The sequence below is a fragment of the Hemiscyllium ocellatum genome, chromosome 45, assembly GCF_020745735.1.
Source record: "Hemiscyllium ocellatum isolate sHemOce1 chromosome 45, sHemOce1.pat.X.cur, whole genome shotgun sequence".
In the NCBI taxonomy this organism is placed as follows: domain Eukaryota; kingdom Metazoa; phylum Chordata; class Chondrichthyes; order Orectolobiformes; family Hemiscylliidae; genus Hemiscyllium; species Hemiscyllium ocellatum.
Genome location: NC_083445.1, coordinates 9,625,692 through 9,638,403, shown reverse-complemented (window position 1 = coordinate 9,638,403; position 12,712 = coordinate 9,625,692). Strand labels below are relative to the sequence as shown.

The following is a 12,712-nucleotide window of genomic DNA, read 5'->3' as shown; positions in this document are numbered from 1 at the left end:
ATTGAGTGCATTTAAGACTGAGATAGATTGGCTTTTGATTGTCAAGGGGATCAAAGATTGTAGGGTTGAGAAACTTACCCGCTGTGATTGAATGGCAGAACTGATTTGATGAGCTGAATATCCTAACTTCTGATCCTATATCTTATGGTCTTATCATGTTTAGTTATAAACCTTTACATGGATGCAAACAAATTGTACCTATAAAAGCAGTTACCCATGTGATTGCACATGATTACCACTCAAGCCAAGCTGGTCACTATATTGTTTCTAAAAATGATGTCCACTCATTGCTTAAAAAATGGTGGGAAGGGCTGAGTTAACCCTGAGGGCACAAGTTAGAATGCAGCCAAATCCACTAAGCTGGAACTTGCTTCCCACTGCTGTAGGTACTTTAGGCAAGATGAGTTTGAACCATATCAATCCAATTCCTGTTGGACAAGTTGCCCTCAGTAAAAAAATATTCGTGACAGGGAGAATGGATTTGGCACCCTTGCTGTGAGAATTCTCAAGGATTACCAATAAGGGAAAGGAAAATGTTATGCTATGCAAAGACAAGTAGGAAATGCTTTTGTGAGATTGAAAACTCTATTGGTTGTTGGGAACCTACATTCTGAGTTTGATCTGTACCCCAACTTTACAGCAGAAGAATCCTCATCTTGATGGATCCTGCCAATGTGTGTTTTGATTCATGGAAAGTAAGAGTGAACTAAAGACCCATCATTCAGTCCTTTGCTTCCCCAGTACCTCATAATAGGGGAACTCTGTGTGACGTTTCACTCCTTGCTAATTCTACACTCTTTGGAATGTTTTAATCAAGGTTTGCTAATGTCTGATAGCTCGGACATTATTTATTTCATTGACAATTTACGTCTTAATATTGTCATACTCCATTGGTCTTTAACTATTCGTTTTGGTTTGCAAATGGAAAGGAATCTTGCTGAAAAGAGAGACATTTTATCGAATATTTTTGTCTTGCACTCATCAGGACAATTCGCAAGAATGCCAAATTTCAAATGAACACAACTATTTACAATAAACTATTTCAAAATTTGTAATTTTTGAAGTTCAGCATATTCTTGAACATGCCTGTGACCACCTCACCATCAGATTCTCCAGCTATTGCTACTTGTGATGCAAAGGAAGAGGAGCATTTGCATGAGCATAATTGGAAAAAAGAGAATGAAAACCTTTGGGCTAATTATCGACCAGTCACTTAAATGAACAATTAACTCGGCATTGTCAGTCCAAGCAACAACAGAAGGAGGCTTTTGGCCCATTAAGCCTCTTCCGGCTCTTTGGATGACCTACTCAACAAAATCCAATATCCTGCTCATTTCCCATAACTCTGCAAAATCACAGTCCCAACCCCTAATTATGTATTGAATTCTCCTTGAATGTTCAAGCCATATAATTGGGATTATAATGACTCACCATGCATTTCACATCTGCCCTTCTGGTTCTTTCGCCAACTATCTTACAAGGATGTTAGCAGAACTGGAGGGTATGATTAGTGGCCTTCCACCTTGTTGAAACCATTGCATCCCTTCTAATCTTTTGAAACCCCTCATCTAAAATCTAGAGTCTTCCAGAAACTTGCCATGAAACATTTTGAGGCAAAGAGCAATACGTTACATGCTCAGTGTAGGGGTATGCAGGATTTGTGAAGCATTATGCAGACCAATGCCTCCTCAGGGGTACCATCAATGGCTTAAAGAAAGAGTGGTCCATGTGGCCAATATGAAGAAATGATCAAAAATGACCAACTGCTAGCAAGAGTCCAGTTCAGTATGGCAGTCTGTAATAAAAATCAGCTCGTCCATTACTCTAATGGGCTCAAACTCTTTCACTGGCCCCAACATGACTGAATCCAAGAACAACTTAAGAGTTTTATAGTTGACTTTGGCTCATGAACAAGTATCTAATTACTTCATCATATGTGGAAATCAGTGAGCAACTCTATCCTAATTAGCATAATTAAGGCCATGTAGTGCTTATTAAGTACTTATATAATTGAACTCCCCAAACAGATATGCAATTGTTATCTTTTCTTTCCTTTCCCAAATTAATATTTTTATGGCTCATTAAAAGATGAGGAGTGTCAACTCTGAAGTATTCAGCACTTTTCCACTGATGGACCTAACGTCACTATCAAGAGCTTCCAGATCAGACAGAGTGCAGGCTCAACAGACAGCTAAGAACCCTTCTCATCTCATCCTAACATCATATCTCATGCTCAATCTCAGGACAGTGTCCCCTCTAAATGTGTGCTCCCATTTCCCAACCCTCCATGGGCTGTGCTACCTCTGAAAAGTTAAGATTAGTGCAGTTATATCATGTTTCGTACAAGCAAAATCTCTGGTTGAAACCAAGAAAATGGAGGAACCTTTATTCCGTGATGCCAGACCGAAATTAAAAACAAGGTGATAAGATTGAGAATACAATGTTCCAGGAATATGGGAGCAAGAGTAGGCCATTCAGCCCCCTGTGCCTTTTAATGTTTTTCTCAATTATTTATGGATATGGACAGTTGGCGACCTATTTTCTCTATATCTTTTAATACCATCTGCTAACAAACTTCTATAAATCTCAGATTTTAAATGCATAATTGGCCAAGCATCCAGAGAAACCTCAACCATTCTTCTGAATGAAAAAGGTGAGGCACTAAATTTTAGTCTACATTCCCCAGTCTTAGATTCTCCAGTTAGCACAATGAGTTCCTCTCTATCTAACTGATCAGTTTTGTATAAACTTTGATTAGATTTTCCCCTCCCTCAACCTTCCAAATGTCAGTAAATATAACCTTAATTTGTGTAACCCTGTCTTTTAATTTAACTTTCGGAGTCCCGGTATAGAGTCATAGAGTCATACAGTGTGGAAACAGACCCTTCGGTCCAACTCATCCATGCCAACCAAGTTTCTCAAACTAAACCAATCCCATTTGCCTGTGTTTGGCCCATATCCCTCTAAATTTTTCCTACTCGGGTACCCATCCAGATATCTTTTAAATGTGATAACTGCACTTTTCTCTGCAGCTCTGTGTGAAAAGGCCCATCAAGTTCCTTTTAAATCTTCCTCCTCTCACCTTAAAATTATGCTCTCTAGTTTTGAATACCCCTACCCTAGGGAAAAGACCTTTGCTATTCACTTTATCTATACCCCTCATGATTTTATAAACCTCTATAAAGTCATCCCTCAACTCATACTCTCCAGTGAAAGAAGTCCCAACCTATCCAGCCTCTCCTTAGAACTCATACCCTCCAGTTCTGCTAACATCCTTGTAAATCTGCTCTGCACTCTCTTCAATTTAATAATATTTTTCCTATCACTAAGTCACGCAAAAGCATTTGGTCACAGTGTATGATGATGTGGAATCATGTGTAAAATCTTTCACTTGGCAAATTACCAAACCAGGCTGTTTCATTGTATTCTGACCCAAAAACTGAAAGGTTCATCCCTTTTTCAGCTTTCATTTAGCTGCTTTTTTTATTTGCTATCAAAGAATTTTAAACTTCTAAAGGGGTTGAAGTAGCACAGGGATCTGGGTGTGTATGTGCTTACATCATTGAAGGTGGCTGAATGGTTTTGTATGACTCTAAGACTCAATGACAGGTTGAGAGAATGGCTAATAAAACGTACAGTATTCTAGCCTTTATTAATAGAGGCAAAAGCAAAAAGGTTTTCCTAAACTAGTAATAAAACACTGATTCAGCCTCAACTACAGTACTGTTTCCAGTTCTGGGCACCATAGTTTCAGAGATATGTGAAAGACATTCATCCAATGCTTAAAAGGTTGAGAGATTGCTTCTGACAATGAGAGGAACTTCATCTATGTAGATAAATCGGAGAAGTTTACTTGTTTTCCTTGGAAAAGGGAAAGTTGAGATGAGATTTGGTCGAGGTGGTCAAATTCACAAGGGGTTTGGGCAAAGCATAGATAAGGAGAAACATGCTCTTTTTGGTGGAAGGACAAGATTGAGAGGGCACAGGCTTAAGACGATATGTAAAAGAAACAATAGTAAATTGAAGAAAAGATTTTTCACAGTGAGTGGTTAGGATCTGGAATGCACTGCCAAAGAAGGAATTGGTTCAGTATTTAAAAGGAAGAGTGTGCAGGAAGGTCAGGGAGTGGCATGGGTGAATTGCTCCTTCGGAGAGTGAGCAGAGACATTATGGCCTGAATGGCCTCTTTCTGTGCTGCAGCCAATTGATCTCTGGGAGTTTAATCAATTCTAATTCTGCACATTACACAATATTGCAGCAATGTGTGGGCCCCAGAGAACAAGCATTCAACATCTGTCTTTTGTAAGTGTCATCGAGTGGACCTGAAAAAAAGTTCGCAAATGTTCTCTCTTTTGTTCTTCACCGCTCCATGCTGTTCACATTATATGTTGGAGAGTGAAACTATTGTTTTGGAGACAGATGGGAACACCTGTCATATCTCCTCAACCGCAAGCCAAAAGCAAACTGCTCATCCTTCCCAGTTTGGCCACTCAAATGTTCTCAGGGAGAAGGTGAAAGCAACATGGTCTAAGCCCCATTCCCTGACACTCACGCACTGAAGCAGGACTTGACACCCAGATTAACATCAGAGCCTAAATCCAAAGTCCCAAGGATCAATTCCAATGGCTCATGGGCTTCAGCATTGAAAGGATGCCACAGATTTTTTCCAACATCATTCTCCCCTTCCTCTCTCAATCCAAATCATAAGGCACAGATAAAGTATTCACTTTTCTCATTGATCTTTGTGAGATCCTAGCTCATGTGCCTGTCTGAATAACCTCAACCACTGCATCCCAGTACCATTCATTACAGGCGAAACGTATTAAAATATTACTGAGGTGTGACTAAGTTATAATGTAACTGTAAGTCTTTTACTTGCTCTATTATTTATGTTCCTATGAATGTACAGGTAGCTCTAGATTGAGAAATAAGTTCTGGTCCATCCAGGAAGCTCCATAAAATCACAATGCCAACAACTCCTCAGGAGACTAGAACTCCCCTTCTAAATCTATCTGCCTCACTTCCTCTTTTCTTTTCAAAAACACTCTCTGGTACTGTTTCTTTGACTGACATTCTTTTCCTAATACCCCCTTCTATGGGTCACAGAGTTTAGTATGATCTGTTTTGGGGCATTCCATTGCATTAAAGATGCTATATTAATACAAATTATTTCCTTTTGTGACATCACATTTATATCCACCATTCCAGCAGTGGCAATATATTCACAGGGATATATCCATGAGCAAATGTACAGCTTTGATTACTACTTTTTTTTGCCACAAAGGATTGGCCTGCCCATGAATTGAAGAGTAGGAGAAGATTGAAGATTTACAATGAAAATGTTGGTGCCACTTTTTTCTACCCGAAGGGCCCTCTCCCAAGATCAAAGGTGAGATTCTATCGGCTTGAAGCAGGACAGAGAAGAGTCACTGAAAACCTACAGCCGTTCAATAAGGCAACTTCTCAAGGTCAACTCGAGACAGGCATTAAATGTGGCTCAGCAGAGGCGCCCACATCCCACAAATGAACAAAAGAAAAAATTCCTTACATCTGTATAATGCTCCCTTTTGATAACTTTTTTTTCTTAAAATCCATTGCTGTTGCTTCCCTACACCTTCTTGACACATCTTTTCCCCCACCCCAATTCTTTTTATTCCCTGGCTCTGTCCATTTAGCCTTTAGCTTCCACCTGCTATTCTTAGTCAAGGCAATTACATTGTATTTCAAAGCATGTGCTTGAACTCTATTTTATTTTAAATAAAATTGCCCATTGCAGCCAAATGCAGCACCAGTCGCTTCTATAGACACGACTAACAGAATATGTGATGGAGAGCGAGATTTTCCAAAACTTCCCTTTCACAGTGTCACACAATTCTGAGATTCGGTCTATTCTAGTTTCTGATCTTTCCCATCTCAACTGCAATGGACACTTAGTATTAGTCCTGGTGAGGAAAGGTAGGATTGAAAGGAAAGAGAGGCTAATTTTCTGTTATACCTGTATTATATGAAGATGGAGTAATAGGTTTGTGGGCGCTTCCTGCCTTTCTTTACACATGCTCAACTTATTGGTACTCTCAAAACATTGGGGTTTTCCAGAGTTTTATTTTAAAGGGGAAATTGGCTGAATAGCATATTAAGCAAAAATATTCCAGTTTTTTTGGGGGGTGGGAATCAAGGATTGCAAATGGGGAAAGAGAAGAAACCGGAAGAAGGGGTTGCACTTTATGACATGAAAAACTTGATCTGGCTGGTTATTTGGAATATAAAATGCAATAATCCAGTGAAATAACCCAATTACTGTGCTGAGCAGTTTAATGTGGTGGGGGGAGGAATATATTGCAGAGCCACATTCCATTGCATTTGAGCAATTTATCAGGCTTCAGACCAATGTAGAGGTTCACGGACCAAGTGGATAGATTTTTTTTTTATTTTACATCATCTAGTTTTCTAATTAACCTGTTCAGAGATGTTATTACACACTTCTGGAGTAGGTAGGACTTGAACCATGGTGTCTTGGTTCAGTACTAGGGACACTAACAAGAGCCACGAATAATTACACTCTACTTGAACAGCAGAATGGGACTCAGGCGGTGGTCAATCTAATGTCCAAAGTGATCAAACCATCAGTACAATGTGGAGACATTCAATGTCCCTCGTAGATTGTACAGACTGCATTATGCACCAGTTCGTACAATATGTTAATGGTTAGATATAGGGAATCTTGTTTCTGTGGACTGCTTACAATAGTTGGACACAGACCTCTTACTTCAGGATCTGAGGAGCTGCAGTGTTTTCTCTTGCCCGAAGCTCTACATTCTAAAACTATATTTTTTCAATATTTAGTCCTCCCATATTTCACCCCGACCTCACTTTCTAGATAAGGAGAGATCCATTTCAGGAGTACTCTATTTTTAAAAGCAACAATGCTTTGCTACTACAGGGGCTGTCTGCCTGCAGTAACCTTGCTGATACCCTGTGGGTAAATGCCATTGGCAAACTGGGCACAGCAGGCTACCAAAATGGTTCAGCAGATGAGGTATTTTCCAATGGGGTTGCCTGAAGGGCATGTGTCAGTCAAAGTCCAAAATCGGCGTCAAGCAGTAACGAGGGATAATAATCATTGATTCCCAGATCGTTCTGATTCAGCCCTTCCCAATTGCCACAAAGCTACTGGAGGCATCTAGTGGCAGGGCATCAACGCTGCAGCGGATTCTCATCATTTCTCTGAATGGGATAGCTTGCATTCTTTCTGCAATGCCCAGTTTGCAAAGTAGGGCAACCAGCAGGCAGTTCAACAGATGCCTGGTTTTGCCCATATTGTTGCCCAGCAAACTTGGATGTCAATTTTTGATCTCGGTGGAACAGCAACAACGTGAATTGGCAAAGATCAGAGCTTCCTCCCCTCTCTGCCTCCCTGTATTACTGAGAGCCGGCTTGGATCAGTTTGGCCAGATTGGTTATGGCTGTCAGCTCCCAGCCCAGATGGGAGGGAATGGGAGAAGTGATGGTGATGGGGGTGTGAGTGCTGCATTGTTAGAGGTTGACTTCCCCAACCCTACCAAACATTGATGTGAGAAGTCCTGCCTGTGCTATCCAGGAAGGCTTGAGTGATGGCCAAGTGAAAGGAGAGAGGTTCTCCCACAATCTTCAAAAACAATCATCCCAAAAGCAAGTCTAAAACCTGGGATTGCTCATTTGATAATTACCCAATAAATCCTATTGTGCAAAGTCCTCCAAGGGAGTTGAATGTCGGGAGTGGGGCCTGATATAACATAGAGAATAGAAAACAGGAGAAAGAGCCATTCAGCCTTCAAGCTTGCTCTGCCATTCAATATGATCATGGTTAACCATCCAACTCAGGACCCTGTTCCCGCTTTCTCCCCCAATACACTTTGATTACTTTAGTCCTAAGAACTACATCTAACACCATCATAAAAATATTCAATGTTTTGGCCTTGACTGTTTTCTATGGCAGGGAATTCCATACGCTCACCACCCTCTGAGTGAAGGAAGTTTTCAAATCAGTCCTAAATGGCCTACCCGCACCCTTAAACAGTAACCCCTGGTTCTGGACTCACCAGTCAACGGGAACATCCTTCCTGTGTTTACTCTGTTTATATAAATGTGAATGCTTCCTTGCAAGCACATGGAGGGAACTAAGTGAAGCTGGTTTCATTTTTAAGAAAGACCAATATCCTCTTAAACTGAATCAATGAACAGGGAACCTGCAAAATCCCAAGCAGGACCCTGAAAAAAGTGCCCAGCATTTTGGAGTGGAATTCCCATTTGGTCCCAAAGACGTCTTCATTTACAACCATGCAGGGAAACATACAATGTCAGTTCTGCCAAATGATCCAAAGGTTGGCACTGAAGCCACTTTGTCGTGATAATATCACTGAACTAATAATCCTGAGTCAGGCTAAGGAGGCATCAGTCAAGGGACAAGAGCTGAAATCCCATCATGGGAAGATGAACTAGCTTAAAGACAACCATGTAACCAGTGCCAATTTGGATTACTTATGGCTTTTAAGTCCCAGAACATTTCTCTCCTCTTCAACCCCTCAGCACATTCCTACTTCCAAACCAGTGGAACTTAATCATCTTGAAGTACAATTGTATGGACACCATCCACCCAGTGACACTTTGCTCAAACCAACACACCATAGTTCTGGCAAGGAAAAGTCAAACAGGCAATTTTACAGGCAGACATGGGGCTGTTGTGGTGCAATGGTAATGACCCTGCCTCTGGGTCAGCAGATCCAGGTTCAAGTCCTACCTGCACTGAAAATGTCTCACAACATAATCTGATTCAAAGTATTTCCTAGAAGGGCATGACAGAGCTAAGCCAACTCACACTCATGGAGGGTGCATAGTAACTTGAACCCCTTTCACTTTCCCCTTGTGTGACTTTGGAATGATGAAGTGATCTGTGATGCCCCCTACTGCTTGTCTTGGGAGTTGAAGCCCACGACACAGTGCTTTAAGCAGCTGACGTGGACACCGTTAGCCCCAGGTGGTAAGGGCAGACTGGTTTCAGATCCATCAAATCTCTCCTCAGAACTTCCCTGAACTCAACACCTTGGTTGTGACAACAATGAGTGCAGCCAAGGGACACTTGGCCCCATAGCCAAGACGAACGACACCTTGACTGACATCCAAACGTTAAGTGAATGTCTTGCAACATGACCACCTAAAGTGCCAGTAAATCCAAAGCAAAATTGATCTAGGAACATATATGATTTTACACCACAAAATACATATGATTTTTTTCATTTAGCAGCGAAGCTAAATATGTTATACTCTAAACATATGTAATACATTTATTTATCAATAGAAAGACACTATAAATATATACATTAGTGTTTTACATATATTTTAAAAAGTAGAAACCATGAATAAGAAGTGAGTGGGAAATAAATATGTAAATAAATAAGAAAATCTTTTAGCTCTTAGTGTATTTAATTATGAGATTTTTGACTATTTGTGGACAGTGAACAGATCTTGCAACCTGGGTTTTGCCAATGAGTCCCTCAGGCAAGAGGATTTCAGAATTACAAGACTTGAGGAATCAGAACTGCCATGTCAGTCAGTGTTCACTGATGATATTAATATACTGAGAGCAGGTACAGAGTGATAGCAAGCAATCCACCAGCAAGAAAAGTGGATAAGAGGGGTGCAATTCAGAGAAGGACTGACTGGTGTTTCTTCAGTCCTCCTTCAGCTCTGACAGTTGTTCATTCCAATTTTTAATAATCAGTTTTACTCCAAACTTAATTCTGGACAAAAAGAAGTTGTTTAAGTCAAGGAAACTTTATTTTGGGGAAGGAATGGCTGGTGTCAAATGTCAGGGAGGGAGGTGCAAAGGATTTACCAAAGGTAGCTAGTTCTGTATCTTGCTTGCCCTAAGTTTGATCATTGGGCATAAGACAGTGGCCCAAAAACTAACAAGTCTTCAATGACTGACACAAATATTTTAAGATTTGTAGGTACAGTGACATTGTCTAGCAGTCCAAATTTCTCTGTTTAACTCTTCAACAGGTCTGACTCTCTTGGTAAGGTGTTCATTTCTCACCCCAATGTAAATAAAGGTGCTCAGAAAGAGTCCATGTGATCCACTCTTGTTCCTAATTGATACGTTTATCTGATCAACGCTGTAAATGTTGTAGGTGATTCAATATGTAAGCTTTGTCTCTTATTCTTGACTTTTGTAAATGGCTGACCTCCTCGCATTGCCCTTGAATGTAAAAGGCATGTTTTCTTCTTTCTGCCTGCCTAACAATTTGCTTTTCAAGTAATACAAAGTGCATTGAGATTTTTCAGAGGCTTGAGGTACTGGATAACTATGTTTTTCTTGTGTGCATGAGTACTTGTTCCTGTTTAAATGCTCACCTGACTGTGCTACATGTCGAAATCTGTAATGACAGAAAAGCTGATGAACCAGCTCTTCGTTAATATTCCATTTATTACCCTAGCCAATTGGGAAAGCCGGCAATAGGGCCAAGGTCACGGGTACAGACTGCTGCCAAAGCTGAAGAGATTCAGTTGCCGGGGGAGGGGGGTTGGGATGGGAGTGGGGGTGGGGGGGGATGGGGGAGGGGGTGGAGATGGTATTGGGAGTGGTGGTGGTGGCAGGCAGGGAGTTAAATAGATGGCAGGTCAAAGCCTGAGGGGTGCAGGAGTAAATGCAATAATACCACCACTGATGGGGTGCAGGGATAACCTCCTTCCCACTCTGTCTGTGGAAACAAAATCAGCACTAACAAATCCAGCTGCAGGATGACATTCCAGTCCTACTGCATGTCGCCTGAGTTTCCAAAGGGAGGGTGTTAAAAAGAAACCAGAAACATTGGACTTGGATTCTACTTTTCTTTCTCCAGTATTGCCACAAGCTTTAGAGAGCTATTGCTACTTCTTATCACTCCAATTGGAGAATAATGCCCAGTCACGCCATTTTAGCAACAGCTCCAGTGAAGTGAAAATGGCGGGACCGAACGAACTAGCGATTTGCTTTGCAGGCACATAAACTCAATATCTTAGACATTATATTGTGACAGGCATTCATAATTCAGATTGCCGAAGTCTCAGATGCATACATTTATACAGAATAAATGTAGAAATTGATGCACCTCCAAAATCAAGTAATTTTTTATGAAATATTCTGAATCTTTTCATATGACGGGAATTAAAATGTTACTCAATGTCAATATATTATCTGTTTCAAAACTTAAATGGTTTGGCATTTTCAAATATGTTAACAAGTAAAATATAGCTTGCAAAATTGGTTTGAATATTGCCTCGCAAAAATATCAAACTCAAAATATCAAACCTTATTTTTGAACAAGAGAATCTCAATAAGACAGGATGCAATCTCAACAGAAAATTCTTGTCAGTTCAGTCATGCCAAGGTGCATGCAAATAAAATGGGACCATTTTATACTTTTTGCTCATCAAATTTTATCTAATGCTGATATGAGTTGCAGACTGTCTACAGCCTGGCTGAATGGCAGTGAAGTAGAGATGAACAGAAAGAAAATAGAGCATGTGTTGTATCTTCTCCGTCAACTCCTTTTCACAAAAAGCACAAGACACATGTTTCTTTCCCTCTGAATGACTCTTGCATACCAACCTTTACAGTCGAAGTCTGAGGATCAAGTCATTTACTTATGTAAAACATGATCCCAGTTATCACATTAACCTGGTTACCAATATCGTACATTTCAAATATTTACAACCTGTGCAAATGAGGGGATGGTGGGGGGAGGTAAGTGAGAATTTTCTCTTTGAAAATGAAGGTGGCATTTTAGCTGTGCCCACATTGCACTGTCAGGTCGGACTTGGCATTGTCTTATTTCAACACGACAATTGTGTTCGAGCCCGGGTACAGCTATTCCATTTCTGTTGCTAGATTAAGTCAACGGGGCACTGATCTTTAGTGGGAGAATCATGGATTACTTACCAAGGCTTCCCAAATAAATCCAAAGTCTCCCTATTCAATTCTCATGCATATCAACAACCTCCAACACTGCCCAAAACAAAAACTTTCCCGTCTGTAATACGTAGCTAAGTTCTCAGATCCAAAAGAATACTTGCACCAACTTAAGACAACATGCATTCAATAAGGTGGTCAAATACGTAAAGTTCAGAACTTCACAAATTTTAAGACAGCTCCCCAGTTCAAAGAGGTGTCACAATGTGTAACTAAATAAAATGAGATCATATTTGACATTTTTAAATGGGCTTACAGGATTTTGCCAGTTGTTAGGAGAGCTAAATTATTCTTGCATTTTCACATGCAAATGTCTGCGTAAATATATGGTGCTACTTTTAAATTCCCAGCACCGATTATAAGTTGCAACACATACCCAATGGCGTAAATTTGTACATGCACCCTCGTAATGAAGTGACATGAGACACAACAGTAAGAATTCATCTCGTGTTAGAGATGAGATGCAGCACAAAATTGGACAAGGTACATCTCATTGTTATGGGATGCAAACCAAATGTTTACCCTTATTCTACTGTCATGGCACTCTTTAAATCGCCCAGTAGTCTGTGGTCGCAGTAATACCACACTCACATCTGCATTCTGTTTGGGAGTGTGAGGTTTAATTTTAAATTCTGAATCCTGATATCAGTTTGACTGCCTCCCTGATAGAATTCACCCAGAGAGCTTGGCTTCTCGGCTCAACCGTAGATGTGCAATCAGTTGTTG

General features: G+C 40.5%; 1 protein-coding gene across 1 annotated transcript in view; it reads right to left on the bottom strand.

The window, feature by feature from the left end:
• The window catches only part of nfixb (nuclear factor I/Xb), a 425,963-nt gene that overhangs the window by 351,195 nt on the left and 62,056 nt on the right, over positions 1-12,712 (bottom strand). The window lies entirely within an intron of this gene.